Raw genomic sequence first — 15,199 nt, 5'->3', positions numbered from 1 at the left:
TTTTGCAGGACACGATGCCGGCTGCACAGCAGGGGAACAGCTGGCGGTGCTGAACCCCACTGACACATTGGCGAGGTGTTTTTCTCTGTGCAGCTAGCAGTACCGGGCCCCAACTGGCGGTGTTGGAGCCCGGGGTCAGCAGGAGGAGGAGAGGGAGCAGAGTGTAGGCCGAAGCCTGCACTGGCGGCAGCTTTGGGTCTGTTGTGCCTGCGTGGCTGTTGCAGGACACGTTGCCGGCTGTACAGCAGGGGAACAGCTGGCGGTGCTGAACCCCACTGACACATTGGCGAGGTGTTTTTCTCTGTGCAGCTAGCAGTACCGGGCCCCAACTGGCGGTGTTGGAGCCCGGGCTCTGCAGGGGGAGCAGAGTGTAGGCCGAAGCCTAATCGAACCAATTTCAAAGGTAACCTTTAACCCCCCCTCAGGGGTTACAAAGTAGAAGAGCCACAGCTTATGCAGCAGTAGTGGTGCACAAGTCAAAGGTTGCTCTTTTAATTTGGCTCCTTGCACACGCTGAATGGAACACGTATAACATTTAGCCCTTTATACAGTCAAACTGTGTTGGAGGCGCGAGTTCCCTTTGTAATGAGACGCAGCACAGATGTCAAGAATCCCACCTTGGTGCTGGGTGCAGCCTCCTGAGCGTTGTTATTTGCTGTACAGGAGTCTGCGCTGTCGTGTTATCCCCTGGCCTAGCGCTGTTAGCGCTGCCCATCTTCTGACCTCATTTAATGTTGGCTGGTGCGGTTCGCGATGCCCATGAATCACAGCCCCGCAGTGTATTGACATAGTTAAAACACTGCGGGGCTGGGATTCATGGCCTGGCGCAGTACATATGTTCGCCTCTCGCTTGGGTTCTTACACCTGCTTCAGACTATGTGGCGTCAGCTGATCCCTTATCGCATGCCACGGCCATGAAGCCGCACAGTCTGAAGAAGGCGGAAGGAGATGAGGGACAGGCGAACTGATGCACTGCTCATGCCCATCAAACACACCCTCGCACTCCCAAGAAATAAGACACCGAGGGGCGTTGTGTGGGTCAGGGCGGCCGCAGAGGCGCAGGCAGCCAAACAATGATGCCAGAAGACGGGCAGCGCTACCAAGGGGGTTGCAGCGTGTCATTACAAAGGAAAGTCACACCACCGGGACGGTTAAATGGTCACACAGAGGACACATTTTAGACGTGTTTTCCGTTCCACATGTGCGAGGAGAATACGTTTATGAGCCACCTTGCACACATGCAGCATTACCGCTGTACAAGGTGGCCTTAAAAACGTACAAACGCCTGGGGGAGGGGGGACAGGTTCCCTTCAATTTCAGTTCTGGTGTCTGCGTGGCTTTTGCAGGACACGATGCCGGCTGCACAGCAGGGGAACAGCTGGCGGTGCTGAACCCCACTGACACATTGGCGAGGTGTTTTTCTCTGTGCAGCTAGCACATCTGGGCCCCAACTGGCGGTGTTAGAGCCCAGGGTCAGCAGGAGGAGCAGGGGGAGCGGAGTGTAGGCCGAAGCCTGCACTGGAGCAAGTTGAAAGGAAACCTTTAACCCTCCCCCCAGGCGTTTGTAGCTGGAAGAGCCATCGTGTACAGCACTAATGCTGGAAAAGGTAAACTTAGCTCTTTTAATTATGGTCCTTGCAGATGCTGAACCTAACACTTATGAAATGTGTCCCCTCACAGCGTTCAACCGTCCGGTAGGTGGAACTTTCCTTTGTCATGTGACGCAGCACAGCCGTCATTTTTACCCCCTTGTCGCCGTGCGCCGCCTCCTCAGCGTTGTTTGAATCTGTCCCGGAGCCTGCGCTGTTAGGTTACCCCTTGGCCATGCACACATTTTGCGCTGCCCGTCTTCTGACATCATTTGCTGTCAGGCTGGCTGCGCCTGTGCGGGTGCGCTGTCCGAGATTCAGCCTCGCGGTGTCGTCTAATGTAATCCCACCGCGGGCCTGGGATCCGTGTCCATGCGCAGTGCATATCCTCGCCTCTCACTCCCCTCCCTACGGCTTCTTAAGACTGTGCGGTGTCACGGCCGTGGCATGCTATTAGGGATCAGCTGACACCGAACAGTCTTTAGAAGCCGTAGGGAGGGAAGTGAGAGGCGAGGATATGCACTGCGCATGGACACGGATCCCAGGCCCGCGGTGGGATTACATTAGACGACACCGCGAGGCTGAATCTCGGACAGCGCACCCGCACAGGCGCAGCCAGCCTGACAGCAAATGATGTCAGAAGACGGGCAGCGCAAAATGTGTGCATGGCCAAGGGGTAACCTAACAGCGCAGGCTCCGGGACAGATTCAAACAACGCTGAGGAGGCGGCGCACGGCGACAAGGGGGTAAAAATGACGGCTGTGCTGCGTCACATGACAAAGGAAAGTTCGACCTACCGGACGGTTGAACGCTGTGAGGGGACACATTTCATAAGTGTTAGGTTCAGCATCTGCAAGGAGCACCACGAAAAGAGGCACTTTTTCCCTTTGCATCATTACTGCTGCACAAGGTGGTTCCTTCAGTAACAAACGCCTGGGGGGGGGGGGGACAGGTTCCCTTAAATTTAACTTGTTGTGCCTGCGTGGCGGTCGCAGTACACATTGCCGTATACACAGCAGGGGAACAGCTGGCGGTGCTGAACCCCACTAACACATTGGCGAGGTGTTTGGCTCTGTGCGTACAGCACTTCTGGACGGCAACTGGCGGTGTTGGAGCCCAGGGACAGGTGGAGGAGGAGGAGGTTGGAGGAGGTAGGAGGGATTGCCACACACACAGCAGGGGAACAGCTGACGTTACTGAACCCCAATAACAGAGGAGGGACTGTTGACTGCGTACAGCACTTCTGGACGGCAACTGGCGGTGTTGAAGCCCAGGGGCAGGTGGAGGAGGAGGAGGTTGGAGGAGGTAGGAGGGATTGCCACACACACAGCAGGGGAACAGCTGACGTTACTGAACCCCAATAACAGAGGAGGGACTGTTGACTGTGCGTACAGCACTTCTGGACGGCAACTGGCGGTGTTGGAGCCCAGGGACAGGTGGAGGAGGAGGAGGTTGGAGGAGGTAGGAGGGATTGCCACACACACAGCAGGGGAACAGCTGACGTTACTGAACCCCAATAACAGAGGAGGGACTGTTGACTGTGCGTACAGCACTTCTGGACGGCAACTGGCGGTGTTGGAGCCCAGGGACAGGTGGAGGAGGAGGAGGTTGGAGGAGGTAGGAGGGATTGCCACACACACAGCAGGGGAACAGCTGACGTTACTGAACCCCAATAACAGAGGAGGGACTGTTGACTGTGCGTACAGCACTTCTGGACGGCAACTGGCGGTGTTGGAGCCCAGGGACAGGTGGAGGAGGAGGAGGTTGGAGGAGGTAGGAGGGATTGCCACACACACAGCAGGGGAACAGCTGACGTTACTGAACCCCAATAACAGAGGAGGGACTGTTGACTGTGCGTACAGCACTTCTGGACGGCAACTGGCGGTGTTGAAGCCCAGGGGCAGGTGGAGGAGGAGGAGGTTGGAGGAGGTAGGAGGGATTGCCACACACACAGCAGGGGAACAGCTGACGTTACTGAACCCCAATAACAGAGGAGGGACTGTTGACTGTGCGTACAGCACTTCTGGACGGCAACTGGCGGTGTTGGAGCCCAGGGACAGGTGGAGGAGGAGGAGGTTGGAGGAGGTAGGAGGGATTGCCACACACACAGCAGGGGAACAGCTGACGTTACTGAACCCCAATAACAGAGGAGGGACTGTTGACTGTGCGTACAGCACTTCTGGACGGCAACTGGCGGTGTTGAAGCCCAGGGGCAGGTGGAGGAGGAGGAGGTTGGAGGAGGTAGGAGGGATTGCCACACACACAGCAGGGGAACAGCTGACGTTACTGAACCCCAATAACAGAGGAGGGACTGTTGACTGTGCGTACAGCACTTCTGGACGGCAACTGGCGGTGTTGGAGCCCAGGGACAGGTGGAGGAGGAGGAGGTTGGAGGAGGTAGGAGGGATTGCCACACACACAGCAGGGGAACAGCTGACGTTACTGAACCCCAATAACAGAGGAGGGACTGTTGACTGTGCGTACAGCACTTCTGGACGGCAACTGGCGGTGTTGGAGCCCAGGGACAGGTGGAGGAGGAGGAGGTTGGAGGAGGTAGGAGGGATTGCCACACACACAGCAGGGGAACAGCTGACGTTACTGAACCCCAATAACAGAGGAGGGACTGTTGACTGTGCGTACAGCACTTCTGGACGGCAACTGGCGATGTTGGAGCCCAGGGACAGGTGGAGGAGGAGGAGGTTGGAGGAGGTAGGAGGGATTGCCACACACACAGCAGGGGAACAGCTGACGTTACTGAACCCCAATAACAGAGGAGGGACTGTTGACTGTGCGTACAGCACTTCTGGACGGCAACTGGACATGCGCAGTGCATATCCTCGCCTCTCACTCCCCTCCCTACGGCTTCTTAAGACTGTGCGGTGTCACGGCCGTGGCATGCTATTAGGGACCAGCTGACACCGAACAGTCTGAAGAAGCCATAGGGAAATGAGTGAGAGGTGGAGGTTCAGATATGCACTGCGCATGTCCATGGATCCCAGGCCCCCAGTGGGATTAAATCAGAAGACACTGCGAGGCGGGCTCTCTGCCAGCACGGCCGCACAGGCGCAGCCATCCTGACACCAAATGATGCCAGAAGACGGGCAGCGCTAAGTGTGCCTGGCCACGGGATAACAGAACAGCGCAGGCTCCGGGACGGAATAAAACAACGCTGAGGAGCCGGTGCGCGGCGCCGTGGGGGTAGGAATGACGGCTGTGCTGCGTCACATTACGAAGGAAAGTCCCACCTCCGGGACGGTTTTACGGTATCAGTGGACACATTTTATAAGTGTTAAGTTCTGCGTGTGCAAGGAGCTAAACAAAAATAGCTACCTTTTCCTTGTGCAGCATTACTGCTGCACAAGGTGGCTCTTTCAGTAACAAACGCCTTGGGGGGGGGGGACAGATTCCCTTACATTTCAGTTGTTGTGTCAGCGTGGCGGTCGCATGACACATTGCCGGCTACACAGCTGGGGATCAGCTGACGTTACTGAAACCCAATAACACTGGGTCGTATGTTTTGACTGTGCAGACGGCACTTCTGAGCCTCAACTGGCGGTGTTGGAGCACAGGAATTTAAGTTCAGGTGGTAGAAAGATGAACACAACAGGAGACCTGGATAACGTATACAGTGACCTAATTATTTAATCAGGAGGAGGAGTGGCAAATTCCTGCGAGATCCAGGCCTTGTTCATTTTCAGGAAAGTAAGCCGGTCAACGTTATCGGAGGATAGTCGCATGCGACGGTCAGTTAGTACACCACCTGCAGCACTAAAGACACGTTCCGATAATACACTGGCCGCAGGGCAAGACAGCACCTCCAATGCATACTGGCTTAGCTCTGGCCATGTATCCAGCTTTGAGACCCAAAACTTGAAAGGGGAAGAGCCGTCTGGGAGTACAGCAAGAGGGCAAGACATGTAGTCTGTCACCATCTGACGGAACCGTTGCCTCCTGCTGACTGGAGCCGTCTGTGATGGTGTAGACTTTTGTGGGGGGCACAGAAAACTGTGCCACAGTTGGGCCATACTGGTCTTGCCTTGGGCAGAGGCACTGCTTCTGCTCCCTCTTTGTGCAGAGCCTCCTCCACTGCCTGGACGCACTGAGCTGCTTTGTAATGCACTAGCAGCACTTCTCTCAGTTGGATTGGAGAAGATGATGGAATTGACCAGTGTGTCTTGGTACTCCCACATTTTTCGCTCCCGGTTCAACGGTGTGATGAGGCTTTCTACGTTGTCCCGGTAGCGAGGATCGAGGAGGGTGAACACCCAATAATCAGACATGTTGAGAATGTGGGCGATGCGGCGGTCGTTTCTCAGGCACTGCAGCATGTAATCCACCATGTGCTGCAGACTGCCAACTGCCCAAGAAACGCTGTCCCCTGCTGGAGGCGTGATCTCTGCCTGCTCGTCATCACCCCACCCTCGCTGTACACACTGAGTACTGGACAATTCGGTAACTCCCTCCTCTGGACGGACGTCTTCCTCCTCCATTGACTCCTCCTCATCCTCCTCACAAACTGTCCCCTGCCTACGCGTTTGTGAGGAACCACGTGGCGCTGACTGTCCAGAAGATGATGGAAATGGTGAATCCTCATCCTCCACCTCTTCCACAACATCATCCCTTAGCGCTTGCAGTGATTTTTCAAGCAGGCAGATAAGGGGGACAGTCATGCTGACTAGTGCATCATCTGCACTCGCCATCCGCGTGGAATAATCAAAGGGACGCAAAACCTGGCAGACGTCATTCATAGTGGCCCACTCTGTGGTTGTGAAGTCTGTACGGCGCTGACTGCGACTTTTTTGCGCCTGAAGCAGCTGGTACTCCATTACAGCTTGCTGCTGCTCACACAACCGCTCCAACATATGTAACGTGGAATTCCACCTGGTAGGTAGGTCACATATGATGCGATGTTCCGGCAGGCGGTGTCGGCGCTGCAGAGCCGCAATGCGCGCTTTTGCCGTGCTGGAACGCCGCAAGTGAGCACACTCTAGGCGGACCTTGTGCAGCAGTGCATCAAGATCCGGATAGTCCCTCAAAAAGCTCTGCACGACCAAATTGAGCACATGTGCCAGACATGGGATGTGAGTGAGGTTGCCGAGGCCCAGAGCTGCCACCAGATTTCGGCCATTATCACACACTACCATGCCTGGCTGGAGATTCGCTGGCACAAACCACACATCGCTCTCCTGCTTGATGGCATTCCAGAGCTCCTGCGCTGTGTGGCTACGATTCCCCAAAAAAATTAATTTCAAGACGGCCTGTTGACGTTTGGCCACGGCTGTGCTCATGTCGGTCGTAACAGGTACACGTTCATCACGGGTCCATGTGGAGGTGGACTGTGACGGCTCCTGCAGCGATGATTCTGAGGAACTGGTGTAAGAGGAGGAGTCAATGCGTACAGAATGGATTCCTGCAATCCTTGGAGTGGGCAGGACACGTCCTGCGCCACTCGCACGGTCTGTACCCGGCTCAACGACATTAACCCAATGGGCAGTGAGGGAAAGGTATCGCCCCTGTCCATGTTGACTGGTCCACGCATCGGTGGTGAGGTGGACCTTGCTACTGACGGCGTTCAGAAGCGCGTGTTTTATGTGTCCCTCCACATGCTTGTGCAGGGCAGGGACGGCTTGCCTGCTGAAGTAAAAGCGGCTGGGCACATTGTACTGTGGGACTGCCAATGACATCAAGTCACGGAAGCTGTCAGTCTCCACCAGCCTGAATGACAGCATTTCCAGTGACAGCAGTTTGGCAATGCCTGCAGTCAGAGCCTGTGCTCGTGGGTGGTTTGACGAGAAAGGCCGCCTTTTCTCCCATGCCTGTACTACCGATGGCTGTAGACTGGGCTGGGAGTGTGTGGATGACTGGGAAAGTGGTGCTGCGGGTGGAATTACAGCGGGTCTCTGGACAACAGGGCCAGAGGTTCTTCCACGGCGATCCTGGGAGGAAGCCGAACCAGCTGCGTGTGAGCTAGAGGAAGAGGCAACACGAGCTGAAGAGGTGGTAGCTGCCGCTGTTGGTTGGCCTACCTCTTCAGTGTGTTTTTCTAACTCCGCCGGGTGCCTGTTGCGCACATGTTTCCACATGTTGGAGGTATTGAGGTTGCTGACATTTCGACCTCTTTTGACTTTTTGATGACACACGTTGCATCTGACATAGCAAATGTCATCTGCAACTGTGTCAAAAAAGGACCAGGCACTGCAAGTCTTGGGAGCGCCCTTTTTGGCTTTTGGAAGAGACATGCTCCTAACGGGTGCCAAAGCGGAGGCTGCAGGATCCGCAGTCTTCCCCCTCCCTCTCCCTCTTTGGGCCGTACGGGGAATCTCTTCCTCAGAGCTGCTCCCACCACCTTCCTGTCCCTCACGCCAAGATGGGTCGAGGACCTCATCATCTACACTACCCTCTGCCCCCAACTGCTCCTCCTGGGTAGTCTCAGCAGCAGAGCACGCACCAGTAAGTGGCACCTGAGTGTCATCATCAGCTGATGCGGCCTGCGATGTGGTGACCGGAGCCACTGGCCCACCCGCCTCTTCAGAGGAAGACAGAAAAAGCTGTTGGGCATCACTGCACCCTGCCTCTTCTTCCATTTCTCCAATGCTGCTTGGCTGGCCCCCTGTTTCCAAGCCAAGAGATTCAGAGAACAGAAGTAGAGACGGCTCCTGTCCTGGGCTCTCTGTCTGCCTGGGCAATTTGGCAGGTGGTGAAGAGACAGATGGCTGCTCTCCAGTGCTCTGTGTCTGAGAGGATGTGGCACTAATGGAAGTTGATGCATTAGCTGCCATCCATCCGACAACAGCTTCAATTTGGTCTTGACGCAGCAGCGGTGTACGGCGCTCTGACACAAAGCTGCGCATGAACGACTGTTGCCTGGTGAAAGTGGGTGCTGATGAGTCACCGGTGCCCGCAGCAGGCACAGAATCCCCACGTCCCCTCCCTGCTCCGCGCCCACGCCCACGCCCACGTGCCTTACTCACTGCCTTCTTCATCTTGGTTGATTGATAAAGATAAGCAGAAAAGTACTAACGGATTTGTGTGCTTATTCCTGAGCAACTCCTCCTAACAGGTATAAGAAACACTAATTTTCTAAAGTGTGGACTAGACTTTAATATGAGCTAATGTGGCCTACAGAAATGTAAAGTGGTGTAACTGGTGTGTTTGGTGAACTTTATTATTTATTTCTTTTTTGGGGGCTGAACTGACAACAGATAGAGCTGCAGTCACACAGAGACCGTGCAGACAGACGTAAACGGCGCTGCAAGGCCCAAAAACCCTCCTCTACGTTATCCTATGTAGTGTTTTTCCACAAATTAGCTGGAGACGGGTGGAAAGACACTAATAGGATTTTTTTAAATTAATTAGCAGCAGACTACACTACTTGAAAAAAAATTAAAATTGATTTGGCGGTATGACGCAGTGAACAACCCTGAGCTGGAGACAACCAGGCTACGGCTGCTCACAGACTACAGGGCGAGCTGCAGTCACACGGAGACCGTGCAGACAGCCGTAAACGGCGCTGCAAGGCCCAAAAACCCTCCTCTACTTTATCCTATGTAGTGTTTTTCCACAAATTAGCTGGAGACGGGTGGAAAGACACTAATAGGATTTTTTTAAATTAATTAGCAGCAGACTACACTACTTGAAAAAAAATTAAAATTGATTTGGCGGTATGACGCAGTGAACAACCCTGAGCTGGAGACAACCAGGCTACGGCTGCTCACAGACTACAGGGCGAGCTGCAGTCACACGGAGACCGTGCAGACAGCCGTAAACGGCGCTGCAAGGCCCAAAAACCCTCCTCTACTTTATCCTATGTAGTGTTTTTCCACAAATTAGCTGGAGACGGGTGGAAAGACACTAATAGGATTTTTTTAAATTAATTAGCAGCAGACTACACTACTTGAAAAAAAATTAAAATTGATTTGGCGGTATGACGCAGTGAACAACCCTGAGCTGGAGACAACCAGGCTACGGCTGCTCACAGACTACAGGGCGAGCTGCAGTCACACGGAGACCATGCAGACAGCCGTAAACGGCGCTGCAAGGCCCAAAAACCCTCCTCTACTTTATCCTATGTAGTGTTTTTCCACAAATTAGCTGGAGACGGGTGGAAAGACACTAATAGGATTTTTTTAAATTAATTAGCAGCAGACTACACTACTTGAAAAAAAATTAAAATTGATTTGGCGGTATGACGCAGTGAACAACCCTGAGCTGGAGACAACCAGGCTACGGCTGCTCACAGACTACAGGGCGAGCTGCAGTCACACGGAGACCGTGCAGACAGCCGTAAACGGCGCTGCAAGGCCCAAAAACCCTCCTCTACTTTATCCTATGTAGTGTTTTTCCACAAATTAGCTGGAGACGGGTGGAAAGACACTAATAGGATTTTTTTGAATAAATTAGCAGCAGACTACACTACTTGGAAAAAAAAAAAAAAAAAAAAAAAGAACAGTATGAGGCAATGAACCACCCTCCCTGAACTGAATACAACCAGCTATGGATGGCCTATGTGGCTGCACTCAGACTAGAGAGTGGGCTGCACTCACACACACACACACACACACAGACCTTGCAGATCGCTGTGAAAACAGCGCTACAAGGCAAAAGCAAGGTGAATAGTAGGTGAACACAGCGGTTGCTAAATTAGCCTTTGGAAAGCACAAAGAAGCAAATCGCTATCTCTAAACTGTCCCTCAGTCAGCAAACAGCGTCCTGTCACTAACTGAATTCACAGCAGAGTGATCGCAAAATGGCGCCAGCGACTTTTAAACTGCATCATGACATCATTTCAGCAGCCAATCACAGCCTTGCCAGTAGTTTCATGCCCTCCATGCTAAACAGGATGTGCCCACACTTGGAATCATTCTCATTGGCTGAATTTCGGAATTTTGAATCTGGGAACTTCCGATTCCGGTATCCGATACGCGGCAAGTATCGGAATCCCGGTATCGGAATTCCGATACCGCAAGTATCGGCCGATACCCGATACTTGCGGTATCGGAATGCTCAACACTAGTTGTAACTGCATTATTTTAGTGTTTTATTTTAATTTTTTTTAACCAGAATAGATTTCAGTTTATTTTTCAGTTTAATTGTACAGATTATGGATGACATTAATGATGGAAAATTTTAAGAAATGATTCTTCTTGGTGTGTTTTTTTGTAAAGTATCAAAAACCTGGCATTTTAACAGTGCTGTATTGTCTTTTTATATCTACTGTAAGATACTCATGTGTGTTAGTACGCTATGGCAAAACAGCTAAATGTGATAGTAATTTTAACAGTGCATTGTAAGTTGACACGTGATATTAGAGATTTGTTCATGTTAAAATGGAAGATTGGAAATAATCTATTATAGACATATGATCCTTTGTAATGTTATATGCACTTACATTATAAGACATGTTAACAAGCTCCGGCAGGCTCTATATTATTATCAGCTATTTGCCAGAGGAACAAGAATACATTTATATCAACATATTCTAAACCGGTCTCTCACACTAATAGGCCTGTCACTGTGGTATATTATTGTCATTGATATCTGATTGTGGCTTTGTCATACCTAGACAGATATATTACTTCACTCCTTGTTCACCGGTCACATTTCCAACTCTTTTTTTTTTCTCGCAGTAAATTACATTTTTTGCTTTTCATTCAGATTGACAAAATTCTATTACTAATGTACTACAGAATGTAATGCACATTGTAGAATTTCAATGCAGCTGGCTGGCATGTCACCAGAGTTCATTGTTGAAACCTTACTATCTCCATTAATTCATGCATACAATAAGCTGAGAGGGAGAATAAAATGTTCTTAAAGGAAATTAAAGTAACATTGTTAGCCAAAAAAGAAATGTCAATTGCACGAAATTGGGTTTTGCTAAATTAAGAGGACGACAATTTATAATAAAATACATTAAAGATAATAAAGCGCTATGTAATTTTCATTACTGTGGCTAAATAGAGGAAGTGATGTTAAAGAAATCTCAGATGTGTCGCTGGCAACAAAAGTAGCACTGAGCACATAAAATGGATGAAACGAAAAAACACTCCCATCAAAGTTTTTAACCTCTTAACCCTAGAACACATACCTGGGGCCTCGCAGGCCTGCCAGGTTACTTGTTTTCTATTTTCTGTAAAAGTACTTTAGTTAGAATTTTGAAAAACTAGGTAATCCTCAGGTATATAGTTGTTAGTAATTTTCAGTTATTCATATATTTTTATGTTACAGACATTTCGGTATAACAACCTTTTTTTGGGGTTACCCCATATTCACGCACCTGGGGCCTTTTAGGCCTATACTAGGTTTACATGTGATACTCAGTCTTTTTGTCTGTATTGTTGCTGGGGAAGAACTTTTATGACTCTGCTATTGCTGGGAAGAGTGTGGATTCTGCATGACAACATGGTCATGTGATCTTGGAAGGGAGGCTCCCTCACAAAGTCATGTGTCTCTGACCTCATCGCAGGTCTTTTTGTCCTAATTGCTGGAGAGACTTTGGAGGAAGAAGTCAGCTTTCTTTTGTCTGGAAATAGAAACTTTCTGAGCTCCAAAACCAGAGGCTTCTACTGCACTACAAGAAAGTGATCTGTTGAAGGTAAGAGGAGGGGGGCTGCACTTTACCCGCTTTATATCGCTTGGTGTGCTGGGACCCTAACAAAGAGTCTTATCACATACTGTTTACAGTGCACAAGCCTGATTGTAATATATTTTTTTTCTTTTTAGTTTACTGACATCCAAAATTACAATGGCACAGTCTACTTCCAGGGGATTGACTGACCATAAAATCGAGGAGATTGTTTTCAATAGTGATGAAGAAAGTGAAATTTCTTTGTCTGATGAAGAGTACATGCCACCAGCTAATGTATCAACTTCATCGTCCAGAGGTTCTTCAGATGATGAAGAAGTAGCGGATCCAGCAGAACGTTCAAATAGAACATCTAAAATGAATATTTTTTGGAACAGTACTGCTGCGGCTCCTGCACGTACCCCATCACATAACATTATTAGAGTTGCTCAAGGAGCTGTCGGAATTCCCCAATTCATGTCCAAAAGAGATGTTTTCTGTAAATTTGTTTCGGATGATATTGCAGATGAGGTAGTTTTGTGTACTAACGTAGAAGGAAAACGTATCGCGTCAGGAAGAAAAAAAACATGGAAAAATATAACTAAAGAGGAACTATATGCTTATATTGGCCTTACTCTTCTGGCAGGGTCGACAAAATCATACGATGTTCCAATCAGAGAGTTATTTCAGAACCCATTTGCAGATCCACACTACTAAGCTACTATGTCCATCAATAGATTTGAGGGTATTCGGAGATGCCTTCGTTTTGATGAAAAGAGAACTCGCCCTGTGAGGTTGGCAACTGATAAATTAGCCCCTATTAGCTATATCTGGAATCTTTTTATCAAGAACTGTACAAAGCTTTACTATTCCAGTGATAATGTGACAGTGGACGAGCAACTTCTTGCCTTTAGGGGCCGTTGCAAATTCATTCAGTATATGCCCAGTAAGCCAGCTAAGTATGGCATAAAAATTTTCTGGATGTGCGATTCAGCAAGCTATTATGGGATGAATGGTCTGATTTACTGTGGCAAAGAAGCTGATGCTCCAGTCCAGAAAGACCTATATTCCGACATAGTAAAAACACTTGCTCTACCAATTTTCAATTCAGGAAAAAATATTAAAATGGATAATTACTTTACCAATTTTGAAATGGCCAACTTTTTGCTTCAAAAGCAACTTACACTTGTTGGTACTATGAGGCCAAACCGCCGCGAAATTCCTCCAATCATGAAGCACAATGCACAGCGAACAATCTACGAGAGTGTATTCGGTTTCTGCAATCAAGCAACAATGGTGTCTTATAAAGCCAAGAAAGAAAAATCCATGATATTATTGAGTAAAATGCATCATGATGGAAGTATTGACACCAATGACAGGAAAAAAAAACTGAAATCATACTGCATTATAATAAGACAAAAGGAGGTGTCGACAAGATGGACACAATGATTGGAGAGTATTCGTGCAAAAGGCAGACTAAACGTTGGCCTGTTGCCCTTTTTTTCCAATATCCTTGATGTGTCAGCCCTCAATAGCTACATTGTTTATTGTCAAACTAATCCAGAATTCCATGCCAACAGGAAAGACAAGAGACGTCTATTTTTGCAGAACTTTGTTATGAACTTTTGATGCCTACTATGATGGAGAGAAGCAGCATGATATGCTTATCAAGGCAAATTATGGAGGCAATGATCCGATGTGGAATACGCTTTCTGGAACATCCAGAGCAAAGAGAAAAAAAAAGAAAGCGCTGCTATGTTTGTCCAGCAAAGAAGGAAAGAAAATCGGAGCCTTTCTGTTCTACTTGCGGACAAAATGTATGCAAGGTACATTCAGCCGAAAAAATAATATGCGAGAATTGTCGGGGGAATATGTTAAGTTACAAATAAATATTCCTGCACCTAGTTTGCTACAACCAAAAAATGTTTTCATAAAATAATTGCATATAGAATGCCTATATTTGGCGTGCCCGTTTACTTACTTTTTTGTTGTTTTATGCACATAATTATGTTTTGAAATATACACATCTAAGGTTAGTTTCACATTTGCGTTTAAAAACGCAGCGTTTTTAACGCAAACGCATGTGGTGAAAAAACGCATGTAAACGCGTGCAAACGCTGCGTTTTTTAGACGCATGCGTTTTTGCATGCAGAAAAAAAAACGCGGCATTTTGCCACGTTTACATGCGTTTTTTCCTGGGTTTGCGTTTTTGAAACGCATGCTGAGAAGTGTGTGACAGCTGCCAATCATCAAAATCAACAAGAAAACCCACTATAAATAGAAATAGCTAGGATTAGGGTTAGGGTTAGGGGTAGGGTTAGGGTTAGGATACCTAGGGTTAGGGGTAGGGTTAGGGGTAGGGTTAGGGTTAGGGTTAGGATACCTAGGGTTAGGGGTAGAGTTAGGGGTAGGGTTAGGGTTAGGATCCCTAGGGTTAGGGGTAGGGTTAGGGTTAGGGGTAGGGTTAGGGTTAGGATCCCTAGGGTTAGGGGTAGGGTTAGGGTTAGGGGTAGGGGTAGGGTTAGGGTTAGGGGTAGGGTTAAGGTTAGGATACCTAGGGTTAGGGGTAGGGTTAGGGGTAGGGTTATGGGTAGGGTTAGGGGTAGGGTTAGGGTTAGGGTTAGGATACCTAGGGTTAGGGGTAGGGTTAGGGGTAGGGTTAGGGGTAGGGTTTGGATCCCTTTATCACCTTGATGGTGGGGGGTGGCTTATCAGTGTGTATTCTTGTTTTTTCTATAAAAATGCATGCGTTTTTAATGCAAACAAACACATGTGCTTAAAAACGCATGCGTTTACATAGACAGCAATACGTTTTTTTGCCGCAAAAAAACGCATGTGTTTTTTGGCGGCAAAAAAACGCCTCTAGAAATTACTACATGTTGCATTTCCGCAACAAAACGCATGCATGGAAAAAATGCATGCGTTGTAAAACGCGGCAAAACGCATGCAAAAAAACGCATGCGTTTTTAATGTTAAACATAGGAAAAAAACACATGCGTTTTTTTGCGGAAAAACGCAGCGGCAAAAAACGCAAATGTGAAACCAG

This window comes from Ranitomeya variabilis, chromosome 6, assembly GCF_051348905.1.
Source record: "Ranitomeya variabilis isolate aRanVar5 chromosome 6, aRanVar5.hap1, whole genome shotgun sequence".
In the NCBI taxonomy this organism is placed as follows: domain Eukaryota; kingdom Metazoa; phylum Chordata; class Amphibia; order Anura; family Dendrobatidae; genus Ranitomeya; species Ranitomeya variabilis.
The sequence above is the reverse complement of the archived record's forward strand: the minus strand, read 5'-3'. Positions refer to the sequence as shown.